At 40.5% G+C, this 22,597-nt stretch overlaps 1 long non-coding RNA gene across 1 annotated transcript; it reads left to right on the forward strand.

The window, feature by feature from the left end:
* Positions 1-232: 232 nt before the first annotated feature.
* Positions 233-18,023, forward strand: LOC101412962 (uncharacterized). Its single transcript, XR_188453.4, has 3 exons — positions 233-345; positions 15,492-15,605; positions 15,960-18,023. It is a non-coding gene; the product is annotated as an uncharacterized lncRNA (long non-coding RNA).
* The last annotated feature ends 4,574 nt before the right edge of the window (positions 18,024-22,597 follow it).

The raw sequence follows: 22,597 nt of genomic DNA on the forward strand, positions 1-22,597 counted from the left end.
GCCGCCATTCCTCCCTAGGCTACAGCTTCTTTGGCTGCCCGCTTTTTGGTCCTAGGACTTTGAATCAGTGGCTTGAGCTTGCAGTGGCAAGAGACAGGATGCTCGGAAAGGGAGTGGGCCTCACGGATCGTTCTGGGATCTGATTGGTCAATGTGAGATTTCTGTCGCCTCCCCAAGCATTTCCGGTGTGCAGAAGGGGCGTCCGCCCCCTCCCCTTTCTCTTTTGCGAAACGAACTCCAATTGGCCTCTGTTTGGCGCAGGCGCAATGACTGTTTATCCGGAGTTCAGGGCTGTGGCTGCGGGGCTTTCCCGACCGGAAGCTTGTTAGAATTCTGTCTCCGTGAGTAAGTGTGTTCACTTGTAAAACGGTCTGAAGATGGTACGCCTGCACCAGAATTCAGAGAGATTACTAGCTCGTAGACAAAGTCTGCCTTTTAGCGTACCGGCGGTGGCGACACAGTCACGTGTTCCCCCATTGACCCCCTTAAGCTCAGTCAAGCCCAGTAGGCTGCTCTTGCTTCCAGGCATTCATTCCTAAAGCGCTAATATTCATTCATTCTCAATTGCTAAAACTGCGTCGTCGAATTTGGGATTTGGGAAAACTTAACAGAAGTCGCCTTATTAGGCAGTTATTCTGCCCTAGTGGAGAGCCTCTGATCCCAGGACCACAGAGCAGGGGATCCCAAATGAGCCCAGCCTCCAGCAGTTGGTGCTTTTACAAAGACATTTTCCAACGTCTTTTTTTTTCTTTTCTTAACCAACCTGTTAATTTCGGGAATACACGAAAGACCTGGAGTCAGGATTAATATCTTGAAACCGTTTTGTAAACTAGTTCTGAAACAACATAAATCTTTTTCTAAAAGCAACAACGATCTTTTTTTTGTTTGCAGTGTGTCTCCACGTTGCCTCTTGTGATGCATAGGAAATTGGGGAAAACTTCATAGTAAAAAAATAAAAGTTAAATGTAAAAGTATGGGGTTAGAAGAGCAAACCCGAAAAGTGAATACAAATATAAACAAATAAACCTAACTCTTGACCAAATTGATAACCCACAGAGAATAGTATCCTTTCAGGTAACTTTTGAATCCAGTTCTTTGGTTATGTCAATCTTCGTCGCCAGAAAGAGAAAGGTTCATTCCCACAGCCTTCATTATTCGATTCAAGTTTTTCTTTTTCTTTTTTTTTTTTTTGTCAAGAGTTCTGTAGCTTTCTCTTCATTTTAATCAGGACCCTGATGTTTACCCTAAGCCAGTTTCACCTTTGCTACTTTGTTTAACTAGGACAAGAGCTACAAACTGAAAAGAACAGATTGTTTCAATTGGTCCTTTGGCTGGAATTGACTGGGAATTTAAGTCAGAAGTGGTTAAGAAGGTGGCTGTCTCCCTGGTTCTTTGATTTCTCCAGACTCTGGAGTAGTTGAGGTCACTGTTTCCGGCTGCTGGGGGTCATAATCCAGATTTGTGCACGTACTCAACCCTTTCTTAGATCACACTCTGATCTCTCACTGTCTTTCCAATATCAAAGAGGCTGCTGGGAAGCCATGATTTGCAGCTGCCTCTACTGGCTGACAGTGCCCTACTGCCCTAACACTGCTCAAAAATCCCCACATTAAACTTCTTTCCTGGAAAAAGCCTAAGAAGGGGACTGTTCCCATTGCTCTTGGCCACTATTAATTCCCTGAAAACAGTACATCTTTGGCATTGATACAAGAATATTACAGTATTGCAGGTAACTAGAGCCCATTGGTTACATTAATTGTGTGTTTCCCGTGCTTCTCCACATTCCACCACCCTGTAATAGAGACGTACATACATTTAGTTCCCAGAGGGACATTCTTGTAATTGGACTATTACCACAATTCTCATCCACCTCTGGGTTCACTGTATTATTCAGTTCCTAGATTACTTTCTAGCTTTCTTTCAATTGATATTTACATCCCTAGACTACCCTTTACAGCCACAATCCCATTTATAAAAGAGTTGCTACTCACTATAATGTGTTACCATCAACTCTATCCATTTCCACACATTTACAGCCAAGTTAACTAAAACTTCTATGTACATTAAGCATCAGTACTTTGCAGCCCTACTCTTTTCTCCTAATTACCTATACTCTAGGTTTTAACTCCATATGTTTATTCTTTGTATTTATTTCATATTATTGAGACCATGCAATATTTGTCCTTTTGTGTCTGGCTTATTTCTCTTAGCATAATGCCTTCAAAATTCATCCATATTATCATATGTGTCCCAATTTCATTTCTCCTTTTTTTAAAAGATTTATTTTTTTATTCATTTCTCCGCACCCCCCCCCCCTGGTTGTCTGCTCTCTGTGTCCATTCACTGTGTGTTCTGTGTCTGCTTGCATTCTTGTCAGGCAGCACCCAGAATCTGTGTCTCTTTTTGTTGCGTCATCTTGCTGGGTTAGCTCTCCGTGTGTGCGGCGCCACTCCTGGGCGGGCTGTGTTTTTTTTTGTGTGGGGCAGCTCTCCTTGTGTGTGGGCCATCCCTACATGGGGAGGCACCGCTGTGTGGCACGGCACTCCTTGCGTGCAGCCGCATTGCACATGGGCCAGCTCACCACTTGGGTCAAGAGGCTGTGGGTACTGAACCCTGGACCTCCTATATGGTAGGCAGATGCTCTATCAGTTGAGCCACATCCACTTCCCTTCATTTCTTCTTAGCAGCATTAGTATTTCATCATATGTATATACCATGTTTTGGTTATCCATTCATTGGTTGATGGATACTGGGGTTGTTTCAATCTTTTGGCAATTGTGAATAATGCCACTATGAACATCAGTGTGCAAATGTCTGTTTCTGTCACAGTTTTCAGTTCTTCTGGAAATGTTTCTAGTAGAGGAATTTCTGGATCATATGGCAGTTCTGTATTTAGCTTTCTGAGGAACTGCCAAACTGTCTTCCAGAGAGGCTGCACCATCTTACAATCCCACCAACAGTGAAGGAGTGTTCCCATTTCTCCACATCCTCTCCAGCACTTATTGTTTTCTGGTTTTTTTTCTTTTAATAATAGCAATTCTTTGCAGTGTGAGATGATATTTCATTGTCATTTTGATTTGCATTTCCCTAATAGCTAGTGATATTGAAATTTTTTTCATGTAGTTTTGGCCATTTGTATCTCCTCTTTGGAGAGATGTCTATTTAAATTTTTTGCTCATTTTTAAATTGAATTGCTTGCTCTTTTATTGTTCAGTTGTATAATCTCTTTATATAGAATGGGAAATCAAACCCTTATCTGATATGTAGTTTCCAAATAGTTTCTCCCATTGAGTGGGCTGCTTTTCACCTTAATGAAGTCCTTTGAATCACAAAAGTGTTTAAATTTGAGTAGGTCCCATTTATTCATGTTTTCTTTCCTTATTCATGCTTTCAGTGTAAGGTTTAAGAATGCACCACCTACCACCCAATCTTGAAGGTGTTTTCCTACATTTTCTTCTAAGAGCTTTATGGTCCTAGCTTTTAGGTTTAAGTCTTTGATCCATTTTGAATTAATTTTTGTATAAGGTGTGAGATAGGGGTTCTCTTTCTTTCTTTTGGCTATGGATATCCAGTTCTCTCAGGACCATTTGTTGAATAGACTGTTCTGCCCCAGCTGGGTGAGTTTGACAGGTTTGTCAAAAATCACTTGACCATAGACCTGAGGGTCTGTTTCTGAACCATCAATTCAGTTCCATTGGTCTATGTGTCTATCTTTCTTCCAGTACCATGCCGTTTTTACTAATGTAGCTTGGTAAAATGATTTAAAATCTGGAAGTGAGAGTTCTCCAACTTCACCTTTCTTTTTTAAGATGTTTCTGAAATGTGTTCAGATGTTCATGAGACATTGTCACAGTGGGTAGAGATTTACACAATAACTAAAAGAATATTAAATTCCCATCCTGTGGAGCTCTGCCACATTCTCTAATGGAAAAGCAATAATTCCCCGAGTATAGGGAAAATGATTAGTAAGAAGGATGGTCCATTGATGGGCCCTTGATATTGATGACTATGCTTATGATCCTTTGTTCTTGAAATTGCAACTTAGCTTAGTGTTGTAGGGTGTCTAAGAGTTACCTCCTGAGAGCCTCCATGTTGCTCAAATGTGGCCTCTCTTCAGAACCAAACTCAGCATATAAATGCATTACCTTCCCTGCAGTGTGGGACATGACTCCCAGAGATGAGCCTCCCTGGCACCAAGGGATTACAACCAAGCACCAGCTGGTGACGCAACTAGAAAAAGACCTTGCGTAAAAGGGGGGAAAAGATAAAAACAAATGAATTTATGTAGCTAAGAGACTTCAAAGTGAGTCAGGAGGTCACCCCAGAGGTAACGCTTATGCGTGTCTCAGCAGGATCTCATAGGTTGCCAAAGTAGACACTACACCAAATAATGGGTCTCCTGAGGGCTCTGGAGACACCCAGGTTCTATGGTCATGACAGATAGCTCTGAAGTCTGGTGCCTTGCCAGTGGGCCCTACATTGGAATTTGTGCTCCCTAGTGTGAGACAGTTGGACTCAGTTGTGACATCTCTACACATGCCTCATCTGTCCCTTCTATTTGAACCTATAGTTGGTGCTGGAGTTGGTAGGTGTATGTCAAAGAGACTTGAATCTTTGGGCTGTCCATGTGCCAGCTGGGTCCTGAGCCTCAGCAGAGTTATAACACCTACACTCCAGTTATCACCCAGGACAACTAACAAGGAGGTCATCCATCAGCCATATGGGATTGAGGCTCCCTCTCAATTAGAAGTGGAGTGGGCCTCACCATCCCAGAATTCTCAGGATTGGGGAATAAAATATGGACTAGAGTGGACTTACTGGTATTCTGCAGAGTTATTGTGATTCTAGCAATGGAAGAAATTATATCATTGATGTAGAGACAGTGGCCACTGGAAGTGCTGAAGGCAGGGAGAGGGAAAAAGAGGTGTAATATGGGGGCATTTTTGGGACTTGGAATTGTCTGGAATGGCATTGCAATGACAGATACAGGCCATTTGATATCCTGCCATAACCTGCAGAATTGAGTGGGAGAGAGTGTAATCTACAATTCAAACTATAATCCATTATTAGTGGCAATGCTCCAAAATGTGTTCATCCATTGTAATGAGTATACCACACTAATGAAAGAAGTTGTTAATGTGGAGAAAGTGGAGGTGTGGGGAGTGTGGCATATGGGAATCCCTTATTTTTTTTAATGTAACATTTTATGTAATCTAATTATCTTTAATATATATATTAAAAAAGATGCTTCTGGCTATTCAAGTCTCCTTACCCTTCAAAATAAATGTGATAATTGTGTTTTCCATTTGTTTAAAAAAAATGCTGGAGGAATTTTTATTGGGATTGCATTGAATCTGTATATCAATTTGGGTAGAATTGACATCTTATTGATATTTAGTCTTCTAATACATGAGCATGGAATGTTCTTCCCATTATTTAGGTCTTTTAAAATTTCTTTTAACAATGCATTGTAGTTTTCTGAATACAAGTGATTTACATCCTTTGCTAAGTTTATTCCTAAATATTTGATTCTTTTAGTTGCTATTGTAAATGGAATTTCTTCCCCTGACTTCCTTCTCAGATTACACATTACTAGTATACAGGAACACAACTGATTTTTGCATATTGATCTTTTATCCTGACACTCTACTGAAATCGTTTATTAGCTCTAGCAGCTTTGTTGTGGATTGTTAGGGACTTTCTAGGTATAAGATCATATCATCTGCAAATAGTGAAAGTTTTACTTCTTCCTTTCCCATTTAGATGACTTTTATTTCTTTGTCTTGCCTGATTGCTTTAGCTAGAACCTCTAACACTATACTGAACAACAGTGGTGATGGTGGGCATCCTTGTCTTGTTCCCAATCTCAACAGAAAAGCTTTCAGTCTTTGACCATTGAGTACAATGTTAGCTGTGGGTTTTTCATATATGACCTTTATCCTGCTGAGAAAGTTTCCTTCAATTCCTATCTTTTGTAATATTTTTATCAGGAAAGATGCTGTATTTTATCAAATGCCTTTTCTGCATCAATCAATGAGATCATGTGTTTTTTCTTCTTTGATTTATTAATGTGATGTATCACTCTTGATTTTCTTGTGTTGAACTACACTTGCATGCCTGGTATAAAACCCACTTGATCATGATGAGTAATTCTTTGAATGTGTTTTATTTATTTATTTATTTATTTTATTTATTTATTTCTCTCCCCTGCCCCCCTGGTTGTCTGTTCTCTGTGTCTATTTGCTGTGTCTTCTTTGTCCGCTTCTGTTGTCAGCGGAACGGGAATCTGTGTTTCTTTTTGTTGCGTCATCTTGTTGTGTCAGCTCTCTGTGTGCGGCGCCATTCTTAGGCAGGCTGCACTTTCTTTCGCGCTGGGTGGCTCTCCTTACGGGGTGCACTCCTTGCGCGTGGGGCTCCCCTACGCGGGGGATGCCCCTGCGTGGCAGGGCACTTACTCCTTGCGCGCATCAGCACTGCGCATGGGCCAGCTACACACGGGTCAAGGAGGCCGGGGGTTTGAACTGCAGACCTCCCATGTGGTAGACAGATGCCCTAACCACCGGGCCAAGTCTGCCGCCTGAATGTGTTGTTGTATTTGATTAGCAGGTATGTTGGTTGAGGATTTTTAAAATCTGTATTCATTAGGGAAATGCATCTTTTTTCATAATATCTTTATCTGGCTTTGGTATTTTGGTGATATTGGCTTCAAAGGATGAGTTTGGTAGCATTCCTTCTTGGTAAGTTTTTTGGGAGAGCTTGAGTAAGACTGGTATTAAATCTTCTTTGAAGAGATATGATGCGGGGGCATTTTCAGGACTTGGAGTTGTCCAGGGTGGTACTGCAGGGATAATTGCTGGACATTGTATGGCCTGCCACGGCCCACTGGGTGGACTGGGGGAGAGTGTAAACTACAATGTAAACCACTATCTATGTGGTGCAGCAGTGCTCCAAAATGTATTCACCAAATGCAATGAATGTGCCACGATGACGAAAGAGGTCGTTGATGTGGGAGGAATGGGGTGAGAGGGGTGGGGGCTATATGGGGACCTCATATTTTTGGATGTAACATAAAAAAAATAAAGACAAGAAAAAAATCTTTGAATGCTTGGTAGAATTCACCTGTGCATTTATCTGATCCTGGGCTTTTCATTTTGGGGAGTTGTTTGATGACTGATTCAGTCTCTTTACTTGTGATTGGTTTGTTTAGGTTTCTATTTCTCCTAGAGTCAGTGGAGGTTGTTCGTACCTTCCTAGGAATTTTTCCTTTTCATCTACATTGTCTAGTTTGTATACAGTTGTTCACAGTATCCTTTATGATCTCTTGTTTCTGTGGTTTCAGGAGTAATGTGCTGAGATCAGTTCAGTGATAGGTTGGCTTCAAAGGGAAGGCAATGCAGAACTTTACGAATTAAAGGACAGAGAGAAAGACACAAGAGGGAAGATAAAGATGGGTCCAGGGGACTCACAGCTTCTGGAACTGAGAGCCTCGACCCTAGTTTCCACATCATATTTATTGGAAACACCAAGCAGCTGTTTACTATCACAACTGCAACATCATCTACAATAATAGGGAACAACTGCAACATCTACAATAAGGAACAGGTCATACAAAGTTCAAATACAATTTAAACTCCTTTTTCTCACAGTAATGCCCCAATTTTCATTTTTTATTTTATTTATTTGCCTCTTCTCTCTTTTTTTCTTTGTCAGTCTAGTTAAGTGTTTGTTGATTTTGTTAATCTTGAAGAACCATGATTTGGTTTTGTTAATTCTCTCATTGTTTTCTTGTTCTCAATTTCATTTATTTCTGCTCTGATCTTCATTTCTTCATTCCTTCTACTTGCTTTGGGAATAGTTTGATGTTCTTTTTCTAGTTCCTCCAGCTGTGTAGTTAGGTCATTGATTTTTGCTCTTTCTTCTTTTTTAATATAAGCATTGAGAGTTGTAAATTTCCCTCTCAGCACTGCCTTTGCCGTATCCCATAGGTTCATATATGTTGTGTTCTCATTTTCATTCATCTCTAGATATTTATTGATTTCTCTTGTCATTTCTTCTATGATCCACTGATTATTTAAGAGTGTGTTGTTTAATCTCGATATATTTATGAGTCTTCCCTTTTTCCACTTGTTGTTCATTTCCAACTTTTTTCCATTATGATCAGAGAAAGTGTTCGTATAATTTTGATCTTGTTGAATTTATTGAGATCTGGTTTTGTGACCCAACATATGGCCTATCCTGGAGAAATATCCATGAAAACTTGAGAAGAATGTATAGCTTACTGTTTTGGAGAGCAGTGTTCTGTATGTGTCTATTAGATTTAGTTCATTTATCATATTAGTCAAGCTCTCTCTTTATTGATCCTCTGCCTGTATGTTCTTTCCAATGCTGAGAATGGTGTATTGAAGTTTCCAATTATTATTATTATTTCTCCCTCCAGTTTTGCCAGTGTTTGCTTCATGTAATTTGGGGCATCCTGGTTAGGTGTATATACATTTTTGAATGCTATTTCTTCCTGGTGAATTGTACCTTTTATTAATATATAATGTCCTTCCTTGTCTCTAATAGTGGTTTTACTTTTAAAGTCTATAGCTACTCCAGTTTTTTTTTTAGTTGCTGCATGCATAGAATATCTTTTTCCAGCCTCTCACCCTCAATCTATTGGTATCTTTGGGTCTAATATGAGTCTCTTTAAAGCAGCCTTGTTTTTAAGAGAATTGTAGAGTAGAGGCAAAAGGATTTATGAAATGCCACTGAGAGTTATGATTGAACAGCCTTTGATGTTATTTGAGATTAATAAAGATAGGAGTTGCTCTCAATTCCTTTTACATGGCAAATTGTGCTTTATTGAGTTCATCGCAGGTTGAGTCTGGCCCATATGGGGCCCCAGGTTATATTCATATTTTATTTCGAGGGTCTACAGCTGAGATTTGAAAGAGGAAGAATCCACTGGCATTACAGGTTAGAATCATTTTCCTAGACTAGAGGTAAAGTTGTATTTAGTCCTAAGGCACTCAAGAAGTGTGAGTTGATCCAGCTTAAGCCATCATGGTTGTTGGGTGGGAATCACAAAGCTGAAGAGAATTTCAGAGATGAAAAAAGTTTCAGTTTGGGGGAAAATGCACGGTACAGGACAGATAGCCAGATTTTGCAGCTTTATGTAAGTTCAACTGAATAAATTAAAAAGTTCAACCTCTCTCATGAATATTTGTATTGGGCAAATATTTGAGTTTGCCTTGACCTCCATAGAATCCAGTTTCTGAGAAAATGAGTCTTTTGGGGGCAGTGAGAAGAAACCTATGTGAATTCTGCTCTCAGACTCATTTGGTGACTCCCTGATGAATCTCCAGACTGGGGACAGGACTGCTGGTATGGAACCTCCTGCAAAACAGGAATTTCTGGTTCAGGCTGCTTTATACCAAACCCTTGAGACATTTGAAGTATGTAAGGTTCTGGTGTCCAGAAGAAAACAACTTTGATGCTAGTTAGAGCATGACACTGAATGATGAGCAAAGTAGACAGCCAGAGAGGAAGGTATTGCTGGTATCCCAGTGATATCCCAAAAGGCTAGACCTACCTGTAAAGATGTGTCCTTGGTACAGAAGTGGAGACAAAAAGATGTATTCATCATGATCTCTTTCCTCCAGAGTGATGAATCACCACCAGACAAGTACTCTGTGTCACTATGTGGCCATTTCCATAAGCAGGGGATTGGGAGATCAGACTTGGCTGGTGCCTTTAAACTAGTCCTTGGAACGAGTTCCCATGAAAGGTCTCAAAAATTGTGACTCTAGCAATGGAAGAAATTATATCATTGATGTGGAGACAGTGGCCACTGGAGTTGCTGAAGGCAGGGAGAGGGTAAAAGAGATGTGATATTGGGGCATTTTCAGGACTTGGAGTTGTCCTGAATGATATTGCAGGGACAGATGCAGGACATTATATATCCTGCCATAACCCACTGAATGGACTGGGAGAGAGTGTAAAGTACAACATAAACTATAATCCATGCTGTGTAGCAATGCTCCAAAATGTACTCATCAAATGCAATGAATGCGCCACACTGATGAAAGAAGTTGTCCATGTGGGTTCAGTGAGGGGTGTGGGGAGTAGGGTATATGGGAACCTCTTATATTTTTTATTGTAACATTTTGTGTGATCTTTGTATCTTAAAAAAAAGATAAAAAAAGAATAGCTAGATACCATATACAAAAATTACCTCAAAATATATCTGTGATCTAAATATAAGAGATAAAACTATAAAACTCTTAGAAGGAAACATAGGGAATTATCTCGGACCTTGTATTAGGTAATGGATTCTTAAACTTTACACCAAAAGCATGAGCAACAAAAGAAAAAAATAGGTAAATTGGACTTCATCAAAATTATTAATAAAATCTTTTGTTCACCTTATGACATTATCAAGAAAATGAAAGAACAAGCAACAGAATGGAAGAAAATATTTGGAAACCACATGTCTGCTAAGGGTTTAATATCTAGAATATATAAAGAACTCCTACAGCTCAACAACAAAAGGGAAACAATCCAATTAAGAAATGGACAAAGGACTTGAATAGACATTACTCCAAAGAAGATATACAAATGGCCAATAAGAACATTGAAAAGATGCTCAATGTCAGTAGTTACTAGGGAAATGCAAATCAAAACCACAGTTATATACCACTTCACACCCACTAGAATGGCTATTATTAAAAAAAAAAACCAGAACATAACAAGTGTTGGAGAGGATATAGAGGATTAGGAATCCTCATACATTGCTGGTGGGAATGTAAAGTGGTGCAGTCACTGTGGAAAACACTGTTGGTTTCTTAAAAAGTTAAACATAGAACTACCATATGATCTGGCAGTCTGACTTCTTGGTATGTGCATTAGTCAGCCAAAGGGGTGCTGATGCAAAATACCAGAAATTGGTTGGTTTTTATAAAGTTTGTTTTTTTACAGATACCAGGCCTTAAGCATAAGTTACTTCCCTCACAAATGTCTATTTTCATGTGTTGGAGCAATAGGGCTGCTGACATCTGCGAGAGTTCAGGCTTCCTGGGTTCCTCTGGGCTCAGCTCCTGTTTTCTCCACAAGGTCAGCTGTAAACTATCAGGCGATTGGCTCTATCTCTTTCCCTGGAGCTCCAGCTTAAGACGTCAGCATCAAACCCCAACATTAAGAACCCTCCAACTCTGTCCTTTGCCATGCCTTTTATCTGTGAGTCCCCACCCACCAAGGGGTAGGGACTCAATACCCTAATGATGAGGCCCAATCAAAGCCCTAATCATAACTCAATCATGCCCAGGTATAGACTAGATTACAAACAATCCAATGTCTAATTTTGGAATTCATAACCATATCAAACTGCTACAGTTATGTGTCCCAAAGAACTGAAAGCAGAAACATATTTGCACATCAATGTTCATAGAAGCTTTATTCATAATAGCCGAAAGGTGGAAGCAACCCAAGTATACTTCAACAGATGGATGGATAAAAAATGTGGTGTACACATGCAATGGAATATTATTCAGCATTAAAAAGAAATGAAGCCTTGACACATTCGAGAACATGGGTGAACCTTGAAGACATCATACTAAGTAAAATAAGTTGGACACAAAGGGACAGATATAATTCCACTTACAAGAAATAACTAGAATATGCAAAATTTTAGAGGTAGAAATTAGAGTACAGGTGGTGGGAGGGTGGATGGGGTATGGGGAGTTAATGCGTAATGGGCGCAGGGTTCCTGTTTGAGGTAATGGTAAAATTCTGGTTATGGATGGTGATTAGGGTAGCACAACATTGTGAATGTGATTAATCCCACTAAATTGTATGCTTGAGAGTGATTGAGATAGGAAAGTTTGTTTTATATATGTTTCCACAATTAAAATGTAATACACGATCCTGGTCTGGATCTAACAATGGAGGAGAAAGTGCTTAAAAGTACATTACTGGGACACATGAAAAAATTAGAATATAGACTGTAAGGTTTATATCAATATTAAATTTCTCAAACTTGATAACTCTACTTAAGGTAGTTAAATGGGTGAATATCCTTGCTTTTAGGAAATATACATGGAAGTATTAAGTGTTCAAGGAGCATGATGTATGTAACCTAATCTCAAAGGTTTAGAAAATATAGAGATGATAGAGAGATAAAGAGGTAAAGAGACAGATAGATGATAGAAGGGTAGACAGATAGACGGGTAGATAACATGATATGGCAAATGTGGCAAAATGTTAAATTGGTGGATCTGGGTATTTGGGTGGGGGGTATGTTGGCGTTTTCTATATGGGGTTTGTATTATTTTTTTCAAGTGTACACATCTTACCTTTTTATTATGGAAGGAAATGCTCAAACACACTAAAGTCAAGAGGATGGGTTTGTATTATTTTTGTAATGGTCCCATAAGCTTAAAATTATTTCAAAATAAAAAGTGAAAAAAAAAATATCCAGGCAAGTGGAACAGCAATGACTTTCCCAAGGAGAGATATTGGGTTCACCAGATAGCATCAGTCTCACTAATCAATGATTGGCATTATCCCTGTTATTCATAAATTCAATGCCAGGACTGTGCTACCTGCTTTTTAGAAAGTATCTCACTTAGTCCTCACAACATTCTTTGAGAAGATGCAGCTGGAGGACCCCTGTTTTACAGATTAGGAAACTGAGGCACACTGACTTGCCTCAATGTCATACAACTAGTAGGTGGTGGAGCCAAGTCTCCAACTCTCATCTATTGTGGCCGAAGTCATGGTCCTGAGTGTCTTCATTAATAGGCTCGGTAAGAAGCACTTTACATGTGTCAACTCATTTCATCCTCTCAGCAGCATTGTCAGGTGGTTGCCATTATTTTCCCATTTTACACAGAGAGAACCTGAGGCACAGGAAGGTTTGGTAACTTGCCTAAAGTTACATAGCATGTAAGTGGATTTAGAACACTGGCAGTCTTATGCTGAAGCCCAAATTCTGAAGCACCACTCTGTAATGCCTTTCAAGGTTCCACATGACATGAAATGCTCTCTGGTATCAACTGCCCACTCTGACAGTGAAATATCTCTTAGCAGAAGAGACTTGAATTCCCAAATCTGATGAGTTCGGCTGCCAATCACATGACTGGTTTATTTGCAGATTCAATACTATAACTCTGCCCTTCTAACTAGGTGGGTGGGTGGGGTATCATGTGGAGAAGAATCCAAGAGTCCTAAAATGTCCCAGCAGCTCAAAAACCTCTCCTCTCTCTCTCTCTTGCTTTTTTTCCTCCAATGAATTACTCTTTGGATTGAACTCTCTCCCTAAAGATCACAAGAGAAGAAGATATGTTGCCAATTGGGGATAAGGCCACTGTCAGGGACTGGCCCTGAGGGTGTGGGACACAGGACAGGTCAGTTTGACCAGGGCAGTGGGAATTGAGAGGCCATGAAGGGAGACACTCAGGATGCAGTGAGCAGGATACTGGACACTGAACAGCATTAGTGAGAAGGGAGAGAAAATCTGCTAAGAGAGGAGAGAGGATCCCCAAAGGAAGATGAATAAGAAGTCTCTAGTACTTGCCATTTTCTCCATCATGTCCCCATGCCCTTAAGAAGCCCCCATGCACAGTCGGGGAATAAGAAGATGCCAGTGCCATGTATACCAAAAAACAAGCTGTGGAATAAAAAAAGAAAACCACATTGTTCCTTTGTGAAGGAATTTCAGGCATAGTTAGTTGGTGGTTGGGGTTTTTGCACAGGGAGCGGGAAGTCAGAGCTGCTTGGGGGTTTCTCTCCAGAGTCCCACAAACCGGAAAGCTTTCCAGAACACCAGAAGTGGCAACAACATGGACTGTATTTTTTATTTTATTTGCTGCTGCTCACAGCCATGCCTGAATCCCATCCTGTGCTGTGAGTGTGGGTTGGGAACGTGTATTTCAATGGCATTTGTTAGCAGTATCAACATAGGTATTTCAGCTTTTCTGTGGTGCCCCTCAACATTCTTATTTGCATGGAGCTAAACCTAAAATTCCCTCCCTAGGGCTAAAGTAGAAGTAAGCAGTGATAAAATCCTGGGGCAAGGACCCAAATCTGAGAGCCTTTGGAGTTTGATTGCTCTTCTTGTTCTATTCTACTGGAAGGCTGCAAATGCCCCAGAATATCCCAGTGTGGAGGGATTCTTTGCCATGGCACAGTCTGAAGGCAAAAGTATCTGGAGGGCAGCTGTTCCCTGGCCACAGCTATCTTCTTGCCAGCCCATTCCAGCATACCTTATCACCAGGATAGAGAATGGGACCTCTAAATAAAGGACGTGTGAATTATGGGCATTAATCCTGAAACAGTTCAAACAGCAGGAATGAAAGTTGGTCATCATTTAATCACCCATGAAGTTGGTTGGGAGACCATGCAGTGTGTATGCATTTGTGATAGTTGCTATTTTAGTTTGCCAAAGGGGTGCTGATGCAAGGTACTAGAAATGGGATGGCTTTTATAAAGGGTATTTATTTGGGGTAAAAGCTTACAGTTCCAAGGCCGTGAAAAGTCCAAACCAAGGTGATGGATGTAGGATGACCGAATACCTGAAAGTAACTTGTTTGTCCTTGTTGCTAGGATACAAAGGAAAGAATTGTATGTAAATTATGAGATCCAGCAAATAAAGGAGGTCCTAAACCAGAGACTACACCTGAAATTAAATATGAAGTGGAGCCGGTTGAGAACCTATGTTTCCTATTCAGAAAGAAAAAAACCCCGAAACTCTACCAGATACTAATTCTGTTCTCTTATAGAACCTACCAATAACTATCACTGAAGGAAAATACTAATCATCCCTCACACCTGTTCTGCAAATCATCCAAAACCTCTACAATAGAATCAAGTGTTGGTACTGTGTAAATTTGCACAATCAATATCAAGTAATACCTAGACCAGCTTACTGTGGAAAGTTTCAGTTAATCTACACCTTGAAAGCAATGGCCAAAACAGCCTACTTAAAGGGAAGCGAATGTGGCTCAACTGATAGAGCATCCGCCTACCATATAGGAGGTCCAGGATTCGAACCCAGGGCCTCTTGGCCCATGTGGTGAGCTGGCCCATGCACAGTGCTGCCGCGGGCAAGGAGTGCCATGCCACGCAGGGGTGTCCTCTGTGTAGGGGAGCCCCATGCGCAAGGAGTGCACCCTGCAAGGAGAGCCGCCCTGTGTGAAAAGCACAGCCTACCCAGGAGTGGCGCTGCACACATGGAGAAGTGACACAGCAAGATGATGCAACAAAAAAGATACAGAGATTCCCAGTGCTGCCTGATGAGAATGCAAGTGGATGCAGAAGAACACACAGCGAATGGACACAGAGAGCAGGCAATGGGCGGGGGGGAGGGAGAGAAATAAATAAAATAAATCTTTTTTAACAAAACAGCCTACTTAAATAAAATTCAACAGGCTTTTGTAAAAGCAGACCCCAAAACATGTAACACCACAAATAATTTTTAAAAAGCCAATTAATCCCCTTGTTTATCTTTTTAGGAATCACAGCCTTCACCGGTACTGCAGCTGCATCCTTATACTTAGCCATCAACCTCTCCAAAGAAGTAAGAGCATTAAGAAACTAAAAACAAAGCCAATAACCTCATAATACAGGTAAATAATTTCTCCTCCTGGAACCCATCCAGCTTCACCAAGTGGCTGCTCCCTTTCGTTAATTATTATCTTAATTCTTTTGGCGATTGCACCCATACTCATACCATGTATGCAATGCTTTAGTTAAACGCAGTTGCAAACTCTAACAGACTAACTTTTCCTCCTCAGATCACCCTCTTGCTATAGTTTTCTAAGACATCAGTGCCCACAGTGTCAGCAGGAAGTAGTTACAGAAGATCTGAGCTTCGCTCCCCCCCCCACCGTGATAAGAATATTGCCAAAAACTAGGAGGGAATTGATGGATGTAGGATGACCATATACTTGAAAGTAACTTGTTTCTCTCCCTGTTGCTAGGATACAAAGGAAAGAATTGTATGTAAATCAGAAGATACTGAAATAAACTCTCTCTTTGTCAAATGCCGCTTTTGGTGGTCAAGAATATCCTGTTGAAGCAATGAAATGTGAAAACCAGCTTTGGCCAGTTGGATGGACCTGTGCAGAAGCAGTCCCTTGCCGTCCTCACTTCAACTTGCTTAATTAACATAGTAAAATTCCCACCCAGGGGTGGAGTTATCCACCCCTTTCTTGATCATGCAATGTATGTGCAAGCGTGATTTCCTGAACTTACTAATCATACAATTATATAACCAGCTATGTGTGTTCATCCATATGCATAAAAACTAATGCATAATTAAAGCAAATGCTAAGTAGTAACTTGGGTATTTAAACAAGAGTGAAACTGCAGCACGGGGAGTCGGGTCTGAGTTACTTTAAACTGACCTTGGCTCCTTACCTCTGTAGACGTAATAAATGTGTTTGCCTAACTCTCTTATTGAAGTTTTCTTCATGCCATCTCTGGTTATCCATAAAGGCCCTGCCTTGAGGCCTAACAAAGGCACCATCAGAGATGCTTTCTCACTAAAGTCAGCTACTGTGGATCATGGCATTGTTGCCACGTAGTGAAGCAAGATGGCTGCCGATCTCTGCAGAGGTCTCTGCTTTCCCCTCCAGAATCTACCGTCTCTTGGAGCTCAGCTTTGAGCAACCGGGCATAGGGCTTGTCTCTTTCTGAGCCTCCTTTATCAGTCTCGGCTGTTTTGTTCTCTTCTCAAATTCAACATATAGCAGGGCTGGTCTCCTCTTGTGCTGCTCCATGGGCCCAGCCTCTTGGGGGCTTCGTGCTTAAGCAATCCTTGCTTTACATTGCAGAATCAAGTATGCAGGCTCCCTTTTTCCTCTGTCTGTCCCTGTGAGTCCGTTTATATCAGACCCAGCAAGGGGGTGGGGACTCAACCTGAGTCACTCCTCACTGACATAGTCCAATCAAAAGCCCTAAATCGATTTTATCAAGTAATCTAATCAAAGATCCTTCAACTGAATTTAATACAATCAAAGGATATCACTCCAGAGAAATGTATTAGTTTACAACTAATCTTTCTCTGTTGGGGATTCGTAAAATCTCAAACTGCCACAGTAGCTGTAACAAATTATCACAAACTCGATGGCTTAAAAAAACAGAAATTTATTCTCTCAAACAGTTCTGGAGGCCAGAAGTTGGAAATCAGCATCACTGGGTCAAAAGCAAGGTGTTGACAGGGCCACACTCCCTCCAGAGGTTCTAGGAGAGGATCATTTCTTGCCTCTCCCAGCTTCTGGGGGGCTGTTGGCATTTCTTGACCTGTGGCTGCATCATGCCAAACTCTACTTTCCTGGCCACATTGCCTCCTCTTCTTTTCTCTGGGTGAAATCTTCCTCTACCTCTCTCTTGTGAGGACACTTGTGATTGCATTTAGGGACCACCCACATAATCCAGGATAATCTCCCCTTCAAGATTCTTAATTTAATCACATCCACAAAGACCCCTTTTCCTTATAAGGTAACATTTACAGGTTCCAGAGATTAGGACCTGACATCATTAGGGGCCATTTTTCAGATTACTATGCATAGTGCAGTGGACTAGTTTAGAATCTCAAAGGGTTGCTTTTCAGCTGAACCCTTTCCACTGGAACTACAGAATCCAGCAGTCACCCAAGCCCCAGTTCCATCATCAGTACCTCCCTGCCCCACCCTGCTCTGCCAAATTTAACCTTTTGATTTTGGCGGCAAAGTGGAGGGTTCTTTTTGAGTCACAGTTCTCTGATCATTGCTCCTAAATGTTATCATTGCCCAAGAAGGATGTATTCAAAAGAGAATTCACTTTTGTTTGTTTGAATTCTAAAGGAGGTTTAGTAAAAAGTCTTCTTCCAGCCCTGCCTGAAATCCTTCCAGACATAGTCTTTGCAAATTTAATCAAATGTGTGTACATGTTCTTTTTTTAATTCTCTCTTTCTTTAACAAATCAATTTTATTGATACATATTAATAAAGCATACAGTTAATCCAAAGTGTACAATTAATGGTATTTGGTATAATCGCATAGCGGTGCATTCATCACTTCCATCATTATTAGAGCATTTTCATTATTCAATAGTAATATTAATAATGAATAAAAAACAAACAAGAAAATTCTTCATCTCTCAAATCTCTATGTTTTTCCTACCATACCTAGGTGCTATTTCTGGCTATTCCTTCACATTTATTTATGTATTTTAAGCTGTTTTATTGAGATATATTCACATACCATACAATCAATCCAAAGTGTATAATCAATGGCTTTTAGTATAATCACAATGTTGTGCCTTCATCATCACAAAACAATTTTAGAACAGTTTTATTACTCCAAAAAGAAAAACTCTACACCCCTTAGCAGTCATCTCTCAATCTCTCTATGCATCCCCAACCTTACATAACCGCTTATCTAATTTCATCTTTATAAATTGATTTATATTTACATTTTATATAAATGGAATCATACAATATATAGTACTTTGTGTCTGATTTCTTTCACTTAACATACTGGTTTTTTTTTGGTCTCATATTAACCTCTTGTAGTATTAACATATATTAGTTCAGTTAGCACTCACTTTAATCTGGAGTTTAGTACAGCCAATTTAGAGAACAAGGCTCTATTTTTTAAACCTGAGTACATGGGCCATGGATGCCACAGAGGTTTGAAAAATGGAACCTGTGACTCCATTGACCTGTGGGAATTTTCTGCAGGCCCCAGGGCTGTGTTTGTATGAGTTCATACCAGCAGGGAAAAGTGATACTCTGAACTGCCCAGCATCAGGCATCTTTTTTTAAAAACTTAAATTTTATTTATTTATTTTTCATTTATTGAAGTATATCACTCATTCATAAACATAAACAATAAGTGTATAGTAATAGTTGTGAACTTACAAAACAAACATGCATAACCTTATAGAGGGCTCTCATACCTCACCCTACCACCAATACCTTGGTTATGGTGAAACATTTTTAACAAACAAAGAGCATCCTCAAAATATTACTACTAAATGATGTATCTTACATTTGGTGTATTTTTCCCCAAACCCACCCTATTATAATAATTATTATTTTTATATCATTTATACATGAACATACATAAACAATAAGTGTATTGTAAAAATTGTGAACTTATAAAGCAAATGCACATAACATCATACAGTGGTCCCATACATCAACCCTCCACCAACGCCTTGCATTGCTTTGAGACATTTGTTACAAATTATGAAAGAATATCATCAAAATCTTAATACTAAATGTTGTCTTTATCTTACATTTGATGTATTTCCCCCCCAAACTACCCTATTATTATTTTTTAAATATATTTTTATGACAGAAGTTATAAACTTACAAAACAATCATGAACATGTGCAGAATTCCCATACAACATCCCTCCTATCAATACACCACACTGTGGTGGCACATTACAGATTATGAAATAATATCCTTAGACTCTTACCAGGTCCATAGCCTATATTTGGCAGGCTTTTTCCATATTCCCCTATTATCAACACAGTACGTCTTTGGCATAGATGCATGAATATTACATTATTACTGTTAGCCACAGTCCATAGGTCATTCCAGTTATATTTTTCCCATGCTTCACCACATCCCCACCGTCATGCAATAGTGATGTATATCTGCTCTAGCACACCAAAGACACTCTTGTGTCTGTACCATCAACCATAATTCTCATCCACCTCTGGATTTACTTGTTATTCAGTCCCTAGATTATTCTCTAGCTTTCTTTCAGGTGGCATGTACATCCCTAGACTACCCTTTTCAGCCACATTTCTATTTAAACACCAGCTGTTACTCACTATAATGGGTTACCATCAACTCTATACATTTCTACACTTTTACAGTAAAGCTAATAAAAACTTCTACATATATTAAACATCAGTAGTTGATCTCAGTCCTCCTCTTATCTCCTTTAAGAACCCACCATATAGAGAAAACCAGCAGCAGTGGAGTAAGGAGCTCCTTGAGTCAGTTCCTGCTATAGGCCAGTTAGTAAATACCCAGAGCTCTCTGGAGCTAGCTGAAGCACTGTTTGGGGGCTCCAGGAGACCAGAAGAGCATCCTGAAACATCCTTGAAGGAATTGAGGGAAGAAACTGCTTATCTGCAGAGAAGATTCATAAGTAGACATTCATAAATGACATGGAGGCCATTGCTCATCTTGTACTGGAAACATAAGCAACCTCGGGAGCTGTTCTGTGGCTGGAATTGGAAACTCCACTTCCCAAAAATGGGGGAGAAAGAGATGGTTGGGCACCATCTTCAGCTACTGATGGGTAAATTTGGCTGGTTAAAGTATAATCCTCAGAACAGCTGAAGTTTGAACCTGTCTAAGTCAGAAAGAGGCTGGTAGCCACCACCTTAACTCCATGCCTGGCATGAGGGGAAGCAGGGTGGACTGAAAATCCAAGAGCTGACTTCTTTCCATCCAGATCAGATTGCAGCTCTAGCCTAGGCCCCAGCCCCACCTGCAGCAGGGAGCAAGCTGGGGGTCCTGCATCAGCCTCTCCAGAAAATTACAGGCCAAGTGGCAGAGGCCAGTGATTATCTTACTCTGTGCTGCCACAGGAGCTATTTTGTGGCTGGAATTTGAAGCTCCATTTTCCAAAACAGGGGAGGAAGAGATGGTTGGCCACTGATTTCAGCTATTGATTAGTAAAGATGGCAGGCTAAAGTATAACTAACAGCTAAAGTTTGAACCTGTTCAGGTCAGAAAGAGACTGGTGGCACCATATTTACTCTACCCCCAGCATGAGGGGAAGGCAGGCTGACCAAAAATCACAGTGATGGTTGGAACTGGTTTATTTCACCCAAATAGGCCTGCAGTCCTAGTCCAGACTTCAGCCCCACCTCTGTCAGGGAGGAGGCTTGGCAGACTCTGCACCAGCCTATCCAGGTAGTTGCAGGTACATTTGGCTGGCACAGACTGAATAATCAGAAGTCTACCGGGGCAACTGCACTCATCTTGGTCCCACACTGCATAGATTGATGCCTATATCTGCAGCTCCATCCCTGCCCCAGGTAGGGGAGAAAGGGGTGAGAAACTTCATCAGTCTCTCTGGGCAACTACAGTCTAGCCCTGCATGACTTGGATTATTCAAACAGCTGTGACTTTGTCCTACCCCTGGCAAAGTAGAAAGTTGGGAGAAGCTGCATTTGTCCCTGGGGCAATGAGGGCAGCTTGAACCTCCACTACTTATAGCACCAACTACATCCTTGGCTCCTACTGCACAACAAGCAAAGGAGAAAGGGCAGGAATCCCTAAACTAAAGAGAAAAACTGCACCCAAAATAGATAATTTAGTAATCCAGATGCCAAGGCACCAACCAAAAAATTACAATCCACACTAAGAAACAGGAAGCTATGACCCAGTTAAAGGAACAAGATAAGCCTCCAGATGACATAAAGGAGTTGAGACAACTAATCATAGATGTTCAAACAAATCTCCTTAATAAATTCATGAGATGGTTAAAGAGATTAAGGATATTGAGAAGACATTGGATGAGCACAAAAAAGAATTTGAAAGCACAAATAGAAAAATAGCAGATCTTATGTGAATAAAAGGTGCAATAAATGAAATTTAAAAATATTGGAATCATATAACAGCAAATTAGAGGAGGCATAAGAAAGGATTGGTGAGCTTGAAGAAATAGCCTCTGAAAGTGAACATACAAAAGAACAGATGAAGAAAAGAATGGAAAAAGTAGAAAAAGGTCTCAGGGAACTAAATGACAGCCCAAGACATGCAAACATACATGTCATGGGTGTCTGAGAAGGAGAAGAGAAGGGAAAAGGGACAGAAGGACTATTTGAAGAAATAGTGGTAGAAAATTTCTCAACCCTATTGAAGGATATGGATATCCATGTCCAAGAAGCACATCATACTCCCATCCAAAAAAACCTGAATAAACCAACTCAAAGACACTAATCGGATACTAATCAGAATGTCAAATGCCAAAGACAAACAGAGAATTCATATGATATATTTAAGAAATATTCTACAAGAGAAAAACTTCCAGCCAAGAATCTTATTTCCAGCAAGACTTTCTTTCTTTCTTTCTTTCTTCTTTCTTTCTTTCTTTCTTTCTTTCTTTCTTTCTTTCTTTCTTTCTTTCTTTCTTTCTTTCTTTCTTTCTTTCTTTCTTTCTTTCTTTCTTTCTTTCTTTCTTTCTTTCTTTCTTTCTTTCTTTCTTTCTTTCTTTCTTTCTTTCTTTCTTTCTTTCTTTCTTTCTTTCTTTCTATTCCCCCCCCTCCCCTGGTTGTCTGTCCTTGGTGTCCATTTGCTGCATCTTGTTTCCTTGTCCGCTTCTGTTGTCGTCAGCGGCACGGGAAGTGTGGGCGGCGCCATTCCTGGGCAGGCTGCTCTTTCTTTTCACGCTGGGCGGCTTTCCTCACGGGCGCACTCCTTGCGCGTGGGGCTCCCCCACGCGGGGGACACCCTTGCATGGCAGGGCACTCCTCGCGCGCATCAGCACTGCGCATGGCCAGCTCCACACGGGTCAAGGAGGCCCGGGGTTTGAACCGCGGACCTCCCATATGGTAGACGGACGCCCTAACCACTGGGCCAAAGTCCGTTTCCCGAGACTGT

This window comes from Dasypus novemcinctus, chromosome X (genome assembly GCF_030445035.2).
Source record: "Dasypus novemcinctus isolate mDasNov1 chromosome X, mDasNov1.1.hap2, whole genome shotgun sequence".
Taxonomy (NCBI): Eukaryota; Metazoa; Chordata; class Mammalia; order Cingulata; family Dasypodidae; genus Dasypus; species Dasypus novemcinctus.